The 16021-nt window shown below is 38.0% G+C and overlaps 1 protein-coding gene across 3 annotated transcripts in view; it reads left to right on the top strand.

Annotated features, from left to right (window-relative positions):
- Positions 1–16021, top strand: part of LOC105226431 (TNF receptor-associated factor family protein DDB_G0272348) — a 115458-nt gene that overhangs the window by 7758 nt on the left and 91679 nt on the right. The gene's annotated exons all lie outside the window — the stretch shown is intronic.

The following is a 16021-nucleotide window of genomic DNA, read 5'->3' on the forward strand; positions in this document are numbered from 1 at the left end:
GTAAGTGAAACCGCAATACAAACATATAAATATTTACATATGCACAAGCTATTTACACTGTGTACTTATATATATGTGCGCAGTGTGTTTTTTGTGACCTTGTCGCACCCACCCGTTGCGTTCGCTTCAGGACAGCGCTAGACAAGGGTAGACAAGTCCCTCAATGCCTCATATGCTCGATGTTAATGCATACATATTTACATATGTTTATTTGCACTGCAATTGTTATTGCTATGTCGGCTGTAGTTTTTTTCTTTTGCTTTTATGTGTGCAATTTACGAGGCTTTCAAGCTCTCATGTGTGGCATTGTGTGTGTGTTTCGGCGCGTCTGTGTGGTGGTGCGTTGCTATATTTGGTCGCACATAAACTTATTCAGTTGTGGCTATGTACCATGAGATTATAAGATTAAGATCAGCAATAAGTAGTAATCACATTTGTCGCTGTAAAATATGATAATATTTTTTGTTTGATCCATTAATGGCGGATTTAAATGCAGTTGCCTAATAACCACTGGGTTTCTTCTAGTTTTGGGCTATAATTTGTCTGATGCGTATTAGAAAATTTTCAGCAGACTTTTGGTGACTTTTTGTACTGCAAGGGCTGAAAAGGAATAATTGCTAATTTAGAAAAAACGTAGTAACAACAACACAAATTAGCATATTTTTCAAAATTCAGCGAGGTTGCTTCAAATAATAAAAAAAACTCTAAATGAATTAAAAGCAAGAAAAACGTTTTAACTTCGGCTGGCACCGAGGCGCTAATATACCCTTCGCAGGTGCATTTCTTTTAGTAACTATGTGTGTTCAGTTTGTATGAACTATATGCTATAGTAATCCGAAAATAATTTTTTTCGGAGATCTCATTATATTATACACTTAAGCATTAATCCATTGTCACATTTCGTGATGATACCAAGTCAAATGCGACAGTTTTTTCCATATAAGCCCTTGATTCCAATCGTTTCGATTTGTATAGCAGTTATATTGCTATAGTGATGCCGATCTGAACAATTTATTTCATAGTAAATAATTTTCTTGAGAAAATAAAAAAATCCCCACTGTACCAAAAAAAAAGTTTTTTTTTTTTTTTTTTTTTTTCCCCCCCGTGAATATATCTTGTCCAAATGAGGAAGTTTCCCATGCAAGAACTTGATTCCGCTCGCTCAGTTTGTATGGCAGCTGTATGTTATATTGGTCCGATATCACAGTTCCGACAAATGAAGTAGCTTCTTAAAGAGAAAATGACGTTTGCAAAATTTTGAAACTGTATCTTCAAACTGAGGGTCTTAGTTCGTATACATATATACAGACAGACAGACAGACGGACATGGCTAAATCGACTCAGGTCACATACTGATCATTTATAATTTATATACTTTACAGGGTATCCACTCTTCCTTCTGCGCAGAAACTATAATATTGGGTTGTTAAAAAAGCCCCTTGCGGTATTTTTATTGAGTTTTTTTTTTTTTGAAATTGAATGAATTTTTGGATGGCTCATGCCCAGCTCTTGACCCATGCTACAGCTGCTACTATGCCGGTCTCTTTCAACCAATTCAGCGATTTTTATATCGCAAGTTTTTTTTTTTTTTTTTTCGACTGACAGGCCTTCCTTCTTCGACACCTCTACACCATAAACGAAAAAAACGGTTTGAAACCATCGTGGATGTGCGTGGAAATGTGAAAACTGTATCGGGTCCGAAAAAACTGCACAATTTTATTGGCGGTCTTGAGATGCCAGTTTTGCTTTTATCGTAGTAGTACTGTAAAAATATGCCCGTATTTTTCTCTTTATTTTGCTCCAGTGTTTGCGACGCTATAACTCACGACGCCTTAAAAGAAAACGACATTCATCAAGACACGTGTTAGCGCGTGAATTGAGCTTTCCAAAAAGGTATAGCATGACCCGATGCGACGAAAAAAACTAGAACTACGCGATTCAGCGCCAATGAGCGAAAAATCCCGCAAGACGTTGTTTGGCAACCCAATACCTTTTTACAAGTGCATTTTTCATGTCAAATAAAAAAGTTTTCCATAAAAAACTTGAGTCTGATAGATCAGTTTGTATAGCAGTTAGACGCTATATTGTTTCGATCTGAAAAATATATCCGATAATTATGGCTTTATATTGACTTATAATCTCTGTCAAATTTCTTGGATAAATCTGGTCAAGTTAATATCGAAAATGTGTTAAATACAACTGTATGCTCAGGTGTACTAAGTTAATAAATTTAAAACAAACTATAATAATTATACATTGTGACAAAAAGGTACCCGAAAATTGTAAATAAAATTCAGAATATTTAATTATTCATCATTATTTATTTGACCGCCTTCAAAGTAATCCTCACCAGGTAGTTAAACACTTATGCCAATGACTCTTCCAGTCATCGAAACACTTTTATTTTCTTTTATTTCTTCGAACGACTGAAAAAGGGTTCCATGCCGATGATTGTTGACTTATTTGCATGTCAAACTCATCAACCAATGTCTCATCGGCAGTCAGAATGCTCTCCATGAGTGTGGGATAGGTATTCGCACGATCAAGCATGTTCAAAGAGAATTATTTACGGTACTCATTTTGAAAAAAAAATCAGCTTTATCAGGACGAGTCGAGTAAGAACGCCTTTTCACACCCAAAGTATCCACCAAAATCATGCGAGTGGACTCGCTAGACATGTCGAGCTCTCTTGCCATCTTTCCAAGTCATTAGTTTTAGCATGAACCATCCACCGTTAACTCTTATAAACCTTACCTTCGAAATTTTAGAACTTCTGTGCATCCAATAAACCAATTAATTTACAAAGTTATCATCCTACACAATTTTGTGGCAAAATATAAAAGTAGCTTAAGTTGCCTTAAGTCCAAGCTGGTTTTGCGGTTTCTTATAAAAACTTCGTTGATCATTATTTTATTGAGATAGAAACATTTTGTACGAAACTGCAACAAGTAATTTTCACAGGCTTCTCTTGCAGTCAACTTTTCTCCATTAAGGGGGTTCTGCATTGACCTAAACAAATGGTAGTCCGATGGTATAAGGTCAGCGCTATGCATCAGAACTTTTAAGCCAAGCTCTGCTAGTTTTTGCCGAGTTATCAAGATGTTGTGTGTGATCTTGCGTGTTGTACTGATTGAAGACGAAACCCTTTCTGTTGATTATTTCTGGACGTTTTTTTTCGCGATTGCTTGCTTCATTTTTATCAGTTTGCTGACAGTAAAATGTAGAATCAATCATTCATCAGGCTGGAACAGCTCATACTGTATGATTCTTTTCCAATTCCAAAAACACTCTGCTAACCTTTCGAGGCGTCGATCCTGGCTTTGCGAACATTTATTGAGCCTCACCACGTTTGGGATCATGGATATTTTTCCGCAGGGAGAAGGGAGATATCTATCAACGTATTTGATCTACATTTCGTCCTCGTGTGTTACCATTCATCTCAGAAATGGTTTGATCTCATTTCGTTTCAGCAAAGAATCGCAGATGTTAATTCGGTCCAATAATTTTTTACAGAGATTTATGTTACTCAAACATTGAGTTTCTTTTTTTGTTAGTCACGCCTTTTTTAAATTGTTCAAATCGTTCAATGATGAATTTTAATTTTCCTTAGGCGATGTCATGGTTGCTTATGTGATGGTCGTGGTCATCTTTTCCTTATTTCATCGGGGGGGGGGACTTTTTCAACGATAGTTCGACCAGAGCGCGAGGTGCATCTTTCACATCGTAATTTCCAGCACGAAAACGCGCGAACCATTGCTGTGCTAAACGAACTGATACAGCATCGGTCTTCGGGGTAAACTTCACAAATTTCATTGGTGGGCTTGTGTGGCAGTTTATTCCCTTTTTAATACAATTTTTTTTTTAAATATAGCCAGTTAATTCATTTTTTCACGCATTTTTGAATACCTATAACTTTTTTGAACTTCCCCGAGTTGAATGATGCTCAAAATCTCACCTTTCCAACACTATATGATATGACAGAACGTGATTATTAGTACTGGATATACATATACTGACTGCAACGACTCTATTGACAAATACGAAAAGAGTTTTGACTAACACCAATATATAGAATAGATGTATAGTTTGTGTGTATTTATAGAAAAGAACTAAGTACACTAAAGCAACTTATTTCATGTTTTAAATGTAATTTTGCATGTTCCACCACATTTTCAATTCAAAGGCTAAGGATAGTAGATTATATGGGCTTCCATTATAACCTTATAAGTTGAGCTATAAATATTGCTGCAATTGCCAGTCATTGTTAGTATCTTATTGGTATGTGCTCCGCGCATATTTATAACCTTTTTGGCAATAATTTTCTTGTGCTTATTTCCCAAATGAATTGTTGGTCATTTCGTGTTCAAAGGTTCGCATGTTGTTTACTTGTATAATATATAGACTCAGTTGTATACAACAACTTATTTTTTCGTATGGGTATTGGTGGGCTTGCTCTAAGAGGCTTACTAACTCGGAAATGTCTGGTTGCTGTAGCTGAGGGTGTTTGTACGCGGACTGCATGTCGTAAGACTGTGTGTTCGATACAAAAATTTTAGGGTTGGAAAATAACACAACTTTTTATTTAACATAAGTCTCTTGTCTCCTGAAAGGTCTTCCGAAAATAATTAGTGAATATTTCTGACAGCTTTACTCTGCATTTATTACAGTGATATTGGCTTCTCTTATTCGGACATACTTTGAGAAAATACAGAATTAGCTTGCTCTTGGACATAAGCTGCAATCTTATTATTGACGACATATATGAAACCAATTTAGTAAAATATTATATATGTACATACATATATAAGTATGATATATAATATGTATAAGTCGCCATCTAAAATGCAAAATAACGTAACATCACCTGACGTAAGTTTAAAGGCGCAGGAAAAACGATTTAAAAGAAACCACTCATATTCAAAAAAATTGAGTTTTGGTTATAAAATGCTTATGCATTGGTTATGTATTGGTTATATATTGGTTATGTGTTGGTTATATATTGGTTATGTATTAGTTATATCTGACAGCGGACGCTGAAAATTGTATGCTGCATATATATGACGTGATGTAGTGAATCATATACAATAAAAAACTCAATTTCGATTTTTTTGATGATACGTTGTTTTACATTTTAGTAGACGATATGAAGGTAGATATTACAACCGTCAACATTAGTTATGCTGGTATGAGTTTATATAAACATAAAGCTGATTTTCTGCGCCACTGTTCGTTTCACTATTTCGGAACCTGATTGCCTTTACCGCCAACCAAAATGTATGGCCTAATAATAATCGAAAATTTTGTGTGCATTCCGACAAACCGAGAAATACATAGCTGACAGGAAATTGTTATTGTTGATTTGTGCCGACCTCACTTCGTAAACACGTAATTTGGCGGGTGCGCGTATGTATGAGTGTGTGTGTACAAATTGCGTTTCGTTACTTTCGGTATTTATTGAAAATTTATTTGTCATGCCTTATTGCACTGACAATCATCTACTCAGGGCTTACACTCACACATTTACACACAAATGCGCAAGCATGCATTCTTCTTCTTCCTTTAGTTGAACGAGAATACGTGCGGAATATGCCGATAAATATTAATGTGATTTGTGACCAGAATTGTACGAAAGCAATTAAATGAAAATTACGGTATTGTATTGTGGCATATTTTTTGGAGTTGCCAATGCCGCAAAAAGCTCAGTGGAATTTCAATGATTCCAGTTTAAAACGAAAAATTAAATGTGGTTTTTCTATATAAAATTCGAGTGGTTAAGAAGGGAAGCGAAAGTGAAAGAAATGGGTTGCTTACAGTGATAAATTATAAATAATTGTTTTTGGTTTATGTAGAGGTTATGGCGACCGGAAGAGAGTGCAACTTTTTGATACTTTAGAAAACCGCTAAAGCTTTAATTAGTTTTGTTGACTTCTGACGAGTTGAAGGTGATTAACCGGACATAAGTTTTGGTCTGTTTCGGTTACTTAGACCCAATACCTTTGGGTATGGCAGTTAATATTGGAGTAAAATGATTTTTTACATTTAACATCGGTTCAATGAAATATTGAAAGATAAATATATTTTTACATGATAAGTACTTTGCCTTCTGAAAATCAATTTCTTTTTCAGCTTTGTCCTTATCTTGATACACTTGTCCTAGTGATGATCCGAATTTTTAAAACTGTTGAAGGTGACCGTTTAAATTTGAAAACAAAAAGAAGTGACACTGAGCTAAATCTGAAGAGTTTGGTGCATAAATTAGCAGTTCATAGCCTAGTTTGACTGAATTGGCCTTGGCCATGGCGGAGTTGTGTGTCGATGGGAAAAAGTAATTTGTAGAAATAGGTTTTTTTTTTTAACAATTCAGGAAAGAATCACCCCTAATGACAGGGTCATAGAATGTTTGACTTTTCTCTAGACGGACGATGCAGATTATATCTTGGTTAGAAAACGGTGGCTAACACCTCTTCGCCGCAAATTGCCGGCTAAAGTTTACTGTTTCGACATTTCCTTAAGCTGTCTCATTCAAGATGTTACCCAAGCGGTCGGATATATGGAGTGTAAGATATTTTTTATCATATAAATCAGCTAACAAGCGCTCTTTCACTCCGAAATTCTGCTTTCTAAAACAGGAATCGAATCACAGATCGCCACTGATTTTTTCCACTTTTCTTATACCCAGCACCGACCGACACTTAATTGCGAGACTCAGGCTGTTGAGTAGTTTATCTCAATAATCTACTAGATTAAGCAAGATTTCGGCATACAAAATTGACACATGTTAATCCCCTCCCCGACTAACTAGAAAGCTAATCTACTAGAAATCTCCATGTGTGACTCTGATTTATCACCATCAGTAAGGAAATTTATTACAATATCACAACTGATTTAGATACTATAAAGGAAAAAAATGTAAAAAAATCAATGAATGAAATCGACTTCCCAGATCCTAAAATGCGGCTAATTATTTCTATTAAATGGAAAATATTTAAAACAAGAGGACTTTTAACAAAATATGAAGTTACAATGCTTTATTTTACTAAATGTTGAACGATGTGAATTTTTGAATGTCAAAAACAGCTGTTGCTAGATTAGTGAACAGATTAAATGCAATCTAATAACTTCAAATTTTTAGTCGGAACATGGTATTAGGTAATGATAGAAGGACTAGTAAAAGTTTTAATTTTTGTCTAAATAGTGAGTTAAAAAATGATAATTTATTGTAAAAAAGTTTACACTTCAGGGGAGCTTAAAAAATCGAAATTGAATCAAAAATAGTATTCCATCAATAATTACCTGACAAATATATCTAAGAAGGTCATAAGAAAGCTTCAACTCGTTCGTTGAGATGTTTCAGAGAAAATTTCTTTGCCAACACTGAAAACAGTATTTCGATAGAACACATTTGAAGTTTGGCAGAATATTTTCAAATATATGAAAAAATACAAAAAAAATTTATTTTGAAATTTTCACCCTAACTAATACACTGTCCAACTTTATGAGCCTACTTCTTGATAATACAATAATATTCTTCTTTACTGGCGTAGACACCGTTTACGCGATTATAGCCGAGTTAACAGCAGCACGCCAGTTGTTTCTTCTTAGCACAAAGTGACGCCAATTGGAAACTCCAAGCGAAGCCGGGTCCCTCTTCACCTGGTCCTTCCAATGAAGTGGAAGGTCTTCCTCTTTGTCTGCTTCTGCCGGACAACATGACCTAGCCAGCGCAGCGCTGTCTTTTAATTCGTTGAACTATGTCAATATCGTTGCATATCTCATACAGATCATCGTTCCAACGAATGCGATATTCGCCGTGGCCAACGCGCAAAGAACCATAAATCTTTCGCATAACCTTTCTCTCGAAAACTCGTCAGATGTTCTCATCGTCCATGCCTCTGCATCACATAGCATGACGGGAATAATGCGTGACTTGTAGAGATTCGTTTCCGTTCGTCGAGAGAGGATTTTACTTCTCAATTGCCTACTTAGTCCGAAGTAGCACCTGTTGGCAAGAGATATCCTGCGTTGGATTTCGAGGCTGACGTTAGTGTTGGTGTTGGTGCTGGTGCTGGTGCTGGTTCCAAGATAGACCAAATTATCTACAACTTCAAACTTATGACTATCAACAGCGACGTAGGAGCCTAGTCGCCAGTGCGACGACTGTTTGTTTGATGACAGGAGATATTTCGTCTTGCCATCGTTCACTGCCAGGCCCATTTGCTTTGAATCCTTATTCATTATAGAGAAAGCAGAGCTAACGGCGCGGGTTCTGAGGCCGAAGATATCAATATCATCAGCATTCGGTAGCAGCTTTACACTCTTTTAGAAAATTGTACCTGCTCGATTAAGTTCTGCAGAATTATTTTCTCCAGCAGCAGGTTGAAGAAGTGGCACGGTAGGAAGTCGCCTTGTCTGAAACCTCTTTTGGTATCGAACTGCTCGGAGAGGCCCTTCCCGATACTGGTGGAGCTTTTGATGTTGCTTAACGTCAGTTTACACAGCCGTATTACTTTTGCGGGGATACCAAATTCAGAAATCGCGGCATAAAGGCGGCTTCGTGCTGTCAAAAGCAGCTTTAAAATCAACGAAGAAGTGGTGTGTGTCGATTCTCGTTTCACGGGTCGTTTCCAAGATTTGGCGCATGGTGAATATCTGGTCGGTTATTGATTCTCTAGGTATAAGGCCACACTGATAAGGTCCAATCAGTTTGTTGACGATGGGCTTTAATCTTTCACAGAATACAATCGATAGAACCTTATACGCGAGTTAAGAGACTTATCCCACGGTAGTTGGCACAGATTGTACGGTCCCCCTTTTTGTGGATTGGGCAGAGCACACTTAAATTCCAATCGTTGGGCATGCTTTCGTCCGACCATATTCTACAATATTCATGCTCCTTATCAGTCCTTCGCCGCCGTGTTTGAATAGCTCGGTCGGCAATCCATCGGCCCCCGCCGATTTGTTGTTCTTCAGAGGGGTAATTGCTATTTGGACTTCTTCATGGTCGGGCAATGGAATGTCTGTTCCATCGTCATCTATTGGGGAATCGGGTTCGCCGCCTTCTCCGGCGTTATGCTTTTACTGCCATTCAGCAGGCTGGCGATCCCTCTATAGTTTTAGTATGCTCTGGGCATCAATTACTAGACCACCTCTAGGGTATGTATGCTCCGATCTTGAAACCTTCTGGTAGTCACCGCATTTTTTCGTAGATTTTTTCAACATTACCCTTGTCGTCCAGCTTGTCAAGCTCTGCGACTCGCTTCCCTCTTCTACTCTCGGTATCTATCACATCCCGCCCTTGTTGTGGTCGATCGTAATGTTGCGAGGTAGGCTGTCTGTTTTCGCTCCGCTGAGTCACGGGACTCCTCATCATACCGGCTGTTCTTCTGTCTTTTCCAGAACCCAATGTAGAAAATTGTTCGGCTGTCTGTTTGCAGCTTCTCGACGTCGAATCTTCCTTGTGTTTGTTGACGTGCGTTTTTTGCTGCACAGAGGCAGGTGCATATCTTGGCTGCAACAAATTGGTGGTCCGAGTCGATGTTAGGATCTCAGAGCGTATGCACGTCTAAAACACTGGAGACGTGGCTTCCGTCTATCACAAAATGATCAATCTAGTTGGTGGCTTTTTAATCCGGCTCTTATAGGTGCGTTTCAAGCGCTTGGAGATCTGTGATGTTAGCCTTCACTCTAACGAGGACATCAACCAGCTGTGCAGAGAACTTTCCTCACTTGCGTGAATTTCTACACATGGCTCCATCCTCCAATAATCCAATTCCATTAAATCCTTAATGATTATAGTAGTAGCTTGAGCACACAAACTAATTTCCCTTTAAGCCCACTCTCCTTACCAATTGCTTTAACGATGTCTAACTCATGGCAAGCAAATAATGTTCAAGCACTTAATTCAAAGGACTTAAGCTAATTATCCAATAAATGCTATTTAAATTGAGTTTTAATAGGAACATAAATTATTTGAAACGCCATTTAAAATTCCAGCACTTCAGCTTGTTAATGACGTATGAATTTATAAATAAACTGAAAGCCGAATTTATGTTTTTCTAAATATGAAAACTTTGCCGTCATTTAAATATTTGAGACAGTAAAGTTGGCGCACATTGCGCTCAGGAAAAATATATTATATTTAGAAATAATAATAAATATAACATATATATGTGTTACTACATATATTTCTATAAGTGTATGTGTTCGCTCTGTGTGCCACAGAACTTACGAGACCCATTAAAAAATATGCCAAACAATAATAGTCCTTCGCCTTGCCGCTTTCTAATGAGCGATAATTCACAATGTTGGCAACTGCAGCCTTCAGGCAACCTCAGCAAAACATATACATATATGTAGCCATACATATAAACAGAGCAAACGCACACACACCTTCAAACTCGGCACTAAACAATTGCCGTTCTGCCGACACCGAGTCAACCGAGTCCACCGAGTCGTTAAGGCAAAAACAAATGGCGCCCACTTAATTAACTAAATAAATTGCTTACAACAAGAACAACAATAATAAGTACAAATCAGCGGCAAAGAACAATTGTCGTGCAAGCTTCAGTAAAACAACAATAACAACATCTAACTGTCAGAGAAAGCCTTGGCTAAACGAACATTGGCTGCACGCAGCTGGACAAAATGCGATTGTTGCCAGTAAATGGTCAGTGACAAGCGGCGCTAAGCAGCGCATAGTAGACAGCCAGCTAAATCCAGTGCAAGGCAAAGCAAACCAGACTGGACAAGACCAGACCAAAGTAGCGCAGTTTCACTTAAGCGCACTCGGAGCTTTATTATTCTTGTTTGTATGGGTGAACCAGGTCACTACGGCCAAGCAAATACTCACCCTTGAGTCAAGTGCAAGTGTGTATGTGTGTGAGTCTGCCTTTACCAGCTGGTCTTAAGACAATTCCACTTCTAGAAGAAAGTTACATTCAAGAGTTGCGTTGTGTTGGTTGTGTTGTGAAGGTCTTGTTGATTGTGTGCTGGCAGACTGATTCAGTTGCGTTCGGTTGCGTCTTGCGGGAATTGCGACTCTCGTCGTGAATGGTTTGGTAGACAGATTTATTGTGTGTTTACTGTGTGAAATGTAGATGTAAGGCTAAGTTAATATAACCGGAATAAATTATGTTTGTATGTTATGTAACTAATAGAGTATGGATGAGATTTTTTAGAAAAGTGTATAATATTTTATGGAAGTAGAATAAGGGAAATGTCCAAATCGTTTGACATATATTTCAGTTCAGTTTAACTTCAAGGGTTATAAATCTGACGTTCGTAAGGTGGGAGTTCAAAATATTCTCAAGTTTGAGCTTATGGTAACACGAACTATTCAGCCAACTGCTTATTTCCGCCCCTGGAGCTCAGCCCACTTAATTGGTGCATGCTCTCAATGATTGCTCTACGATCCGATAAAATTGGACACGGACCTTAAAAATAGGCTCCGGAGTCAAATGAATATGTTACGTAACTTATAAGCTTTGGACTTCACTGAATTTCGATTTGTAGGTTTCGACTTATTTTTGGAGCGCCTTAGTGTCAGCCATCCTAACCAAGCTAAGTAAAGTCGGAGTTAAAAGTCTTCTCCAGTTCAATGTTATAGTAATATGAAGAATTCGGCCAACTACATGTTTCCGACTTTGGAGCTCAGTCTAGCCCACATAATGGGTTCATGTACCCAATGATTGTTTTATGATAGGATAAAATTTGACACAGTCCTTAAAAATAATCAAACAAGCACCCTAAAGCTTAATGCAATTTATAGGCCTCAGCTGGGATGGACTTGACTGAATTTTTTTTTCGGTTTCCACTCATTTTTGGAGCGCCTTACTGTCAGCCATGCTAACTAACCTAACTAACCTTGTCAACCATCTCGCTCGGGACCTCTACTTGATGTCGGCTTTGCAAAAGATTCACGTTTCAAACCCGAAATCCTGATCCAAATAGGCTGAGTTGATCCATAAGAGATGTTGATCTCCTTCACCATCTCGTTGATGCCAAGAAGATGATTTTGAAAATCACTGGTTTTTAATTAACCCGTTATTAACAGAAGTGAATGGACGACTCGGAGGAGGCAAGTCTTCGATGACTTCACGAAAAGTTCATGGAATAGTGCGAGTCAAATATGTAAAGATGATATTCAGCACAACGAAAGGTAGCAATGCGAGTCTACGTAGAACTTTACTCAGAAAAAGTAACCATACTATTTTCTGCGATTCGCTGAGCAATTTTGAAGATCAGAATTTATAAATAAGCCTATTAACTTTTTAGACCACTGTATCTTACGTTCTTGTAGTCAACTAGTCTAGCTACAAATAAATATGGCAAATAGCAAAAAAACAAACAACTCCAAGTAAATGAAATGTAGCAACTGAGCCAAAGTTGTTTACATTTCTTGGCACGACAGCGGCTAGCAAATTATTGCGAATGCAGTTGTATTCAAATTAGCAGCTGAGAAACTTCCACAACAGCACACATACATATTTACGTACAAACATCTGGTATAAACATACTTACTTGCACAGTTGCCCAACTTATGTTAGAAAGGTTGATTAGCCAGCGAGCTTATGTCTGCCAGCGCCGCTGTCCTGCAGTGCCTGTGGATAATTATCCGGCTCGACGTTTAAGTGCCAAGAATCTCGTTACTGGTCGCAGTGGCGACAAGAACGGACGAACGCTATGGTAATTGCAACGAAGTGCTGTAATAACAACAATGAATTATTCATAATTTCAAAAAGGAGAAGTTAAGCATTTGAGAGCTGTGTAGCTTGGAAGCGAGGTAGCTGTTTTGCTTGATTTTATCGGCTCGCAAAGTCAAGTAAACAGTTCAATAAAGGCATTAAGTTATACGCGAAGGCCAGCCTTTAGTTGTCTTCAAGTGATAAAATAAAGGATAGATGATGTTCTATATAATACACATATTGATAAAATAATTTATAAATACTCTCTAAATTACGACGAACTGGCAACTCCATTTCCAGTGTGGTATAACGAAAGATACGGCACTTATTAAAAAGGATTTGGACCCACAGATTTTCTAAATTGTATTTCTCAAAAAGACGCCTTTCCCAAAAACTCTTCATTTGATCACAGGTCTTCGTGATATAACTCCTTTTTCAAATTTGATTTGAAAAGATATTTGGCTCCTAACTAATTGAGCTCCTATGTCTCAAAGATTCAACAGTCGTTGTATTTTTACGTGAGTACCTGGCCTCGACGGCCTTTTTATTTTCCAATTTTCAGGTGAAAGGGACACCTTTTCCACCTTGGTTGTGTTCGAGGCCGACTTAAAACCTCTGCCGTGCTGTGGGTCAGGCACTCGGTCGCAGGGCGATTTTACATTGAATTAATTTTGAATTGAGCAGTTTGGAGTTCGCTCCAAAGGCTAACTGCTCCCCGTGGTACCTGATTTAAGTCTCTGGTCTCCTACTACCAGTTGAGCATCCATGAAACTCAATGACTGGTGACATTTGTCGCTTGAAGTTCAAATGTCTACAATCTCAGTTCAAGCTGATTATTATAGCACTATTTTTGACACGACTATGCTAAAATTTAAAGCAAGCCAAATAACAGACATAGATGCACTATGGATACTTGGATTGTAGTCGCCTCTTATGACTGGCATACCTAACCGTAGACAAATACTATCCCCTTCCCGCTGGGGATAATTCAAAGGTCCCGGCACAAGAGTTCCATAACATGTATATTTCATAGGACCTGAAGTTTAGCTTTTTCCGTCACCATCATCATTGTGATGTGATAGTTGTCGAGTGGGAATGTTCTGATATTTCGGTACTACTAAACATACAGCTTGAGGGCCAAGAATGAATCAAGTCAGATTTGATATCCAGTTCTGATGAGAAACGTTTCTAGGAAGAGCGATCTGCGTCGTCCTGAACAAATGGTAGTTGGAAGGAGCGTGGTCTGCCGTTGTTCTCCAAATAGTCCGGTCAAGGAACATGTAATCGAGTGTTGCCACGACAGAAAATTATTACTTGGTGTCTAGTCGTAAGCTTCTTTCGGTCTTCGTCAATCGGTCACTTCAATTTTATGAGTTGCTATCGATAGTATTCTCCGGTTATATCCATTTCGACTGGTAATTGGCGAATCACAGGCGTGAAGTTTTGCTTCAAAGTCTGAATCGAAGCGAGGTTTTTGTTGCTAGACTTTAGGCTTTACATATCGCCACAGAAAAAAGTCTAACGGTGTGATATCACATGATCTTGGTGGCCAATCGACAGGCTTAAAACTTCTTCTTCTAGGAATTTTTCAAGAGCCCATAGAGCAAAGCGATGTCACTTGTGAAAGTCGAGTGGTCTCATTTCTTGTTTAAGATCTCGATGTGAATGCGACAAGTCGTTCCATACGACAGTCTCAGTTGCTGCAAACGGATTCGAATCTACTCTTCACGGTCTTTGTGTATATTCTTACTTACGTCCGCTTTATTTTCTTCACTGCGTGCTGGACGTGGTCTATTCGGTCGAATTCTATCCAATAATGAATGCGGGCTCTCAAGATGAGCGAACCTTAGGCTACTTACTTCATAACTGCTTATTTTAATAGATAACCACAAAGGCTATGGAATCATGACATTTGTTTAATTATTCCAAGCGTGTGCTCTGACCCTAGTTTATCATCCGAGCGTACAGAAACAAATGAGATACGAAACAAAAAATCCAAACAAACTTAACTGACAAGCGCAAGCGGCGTGAATATGTCACGTGCAGCTAAGCGAAAATGTTCGCAATTCTTATGCAAATGTTTGATAACGCGCGTAAAACAGCTGTCGTCAACCGCAACAAAGGCGGACAGGCACGAGTTAATGTTGCACAGTTTTACGGTTTTACGGTAAGTAGCGGCAACGTATAAAAACCAACACGTGCAAACGGTAATTTTGCATAAAATGGACAGAGGGGACATGGTTATGCTTTTTTGTTGTTAAAAATAACTGTTATTGCTATTCACAAAGCGCACACTTGTACTCTGCATCAGTTCTAAAGCTATTATTAGTTAGAAGACGGCTGCGATTGTGCCGTTTGCGAACTGCTTGGCATGAGTTTCGGCAGCTAATGCGGAAACAGCAGTGTTGCCACTTGCTTTAAACTTGTTTGTGTTAAATTGAGATCTCTTACATTTTCATTAGCTTATAATACTAATATAATAATGTACTAAAATTTTAATCGCTAACTCAATTAGTCTTTGAGTTATAGCTTTCTAATTTGTAGCCGTTCAGTTCAATCGGTTCTATAAGTTAGCTTTAAACGAAATTTCCATAGAGTTATATTTTTCGAAATATCTTGAGTGATTACTCGGATAAACACAACCGTTTTTCGAATGCAGGTATTATCTTTAGATATAGCATTTTTTAGGCTTCATCCACGGAATAGTCCAGTTTCATTTTTGCAGTGAAGGAGACCTGCACCGGACCGGAGATCGCGTGTAGCATGGAAAAAATTAATAAACTGAACGTAAGAGCACTTGGTTATGTCGATCGAAGCAAGTGTCCTTTGGTCGTTGTTTTAAAAAACAAAATACTGTTTTTCATTATTTTAATTTGTTGAATTTTTATTTTCATAGCACTTTGCCACAAAAAATTCCATAATAGCATACTATTTACCGTATTTGCATTTTTTGTGGCTGATGGAAAATGACAGTGAAATAAAATGAAGAAAAAAGTAACAAGTGGAGAGGAATATGCAAAATGCCACAACAACAATTAAGCATCTAAAAAATAAGTTCAGCGGTTGTTTTTGTCAGTTTTTCCGGTTTACTTACGAACTTCCACTGACCCTTCATTTGTTGGCTGCCAGCAACAGAAACATTTGCATACCAACTTATTGCATTAAGGTTTTAAGTTTTTTGTGGATTTTTTTAGAATACTTTAATTTTGCAGACTCGACTTCAGCGAGTTTATAGACTAGTCGAAAGAAAATAAATTTTGTATATGCTCGGTCCTAAGTTGTAGTTAAAAGTTGGGTCCTGAGTTAGTGTCACTATTCGTTAGAGTTTTCCAAAAAAG

This window comes from Bactrocera dorsalis, chromosome 2, assembly GCF_023373825.1.
Source record: "Bactrocera dorsalis isolate Fly_Bdor chromosome 2, ASM2337382v1, whole genome shotgun sequence".
Lineage (NCBI taxonomy): Eukaryota > Metazoa > Arthropoda > Insecta > Diptera > Tephritidae > Bactrocera > Bactrocera dorsalis.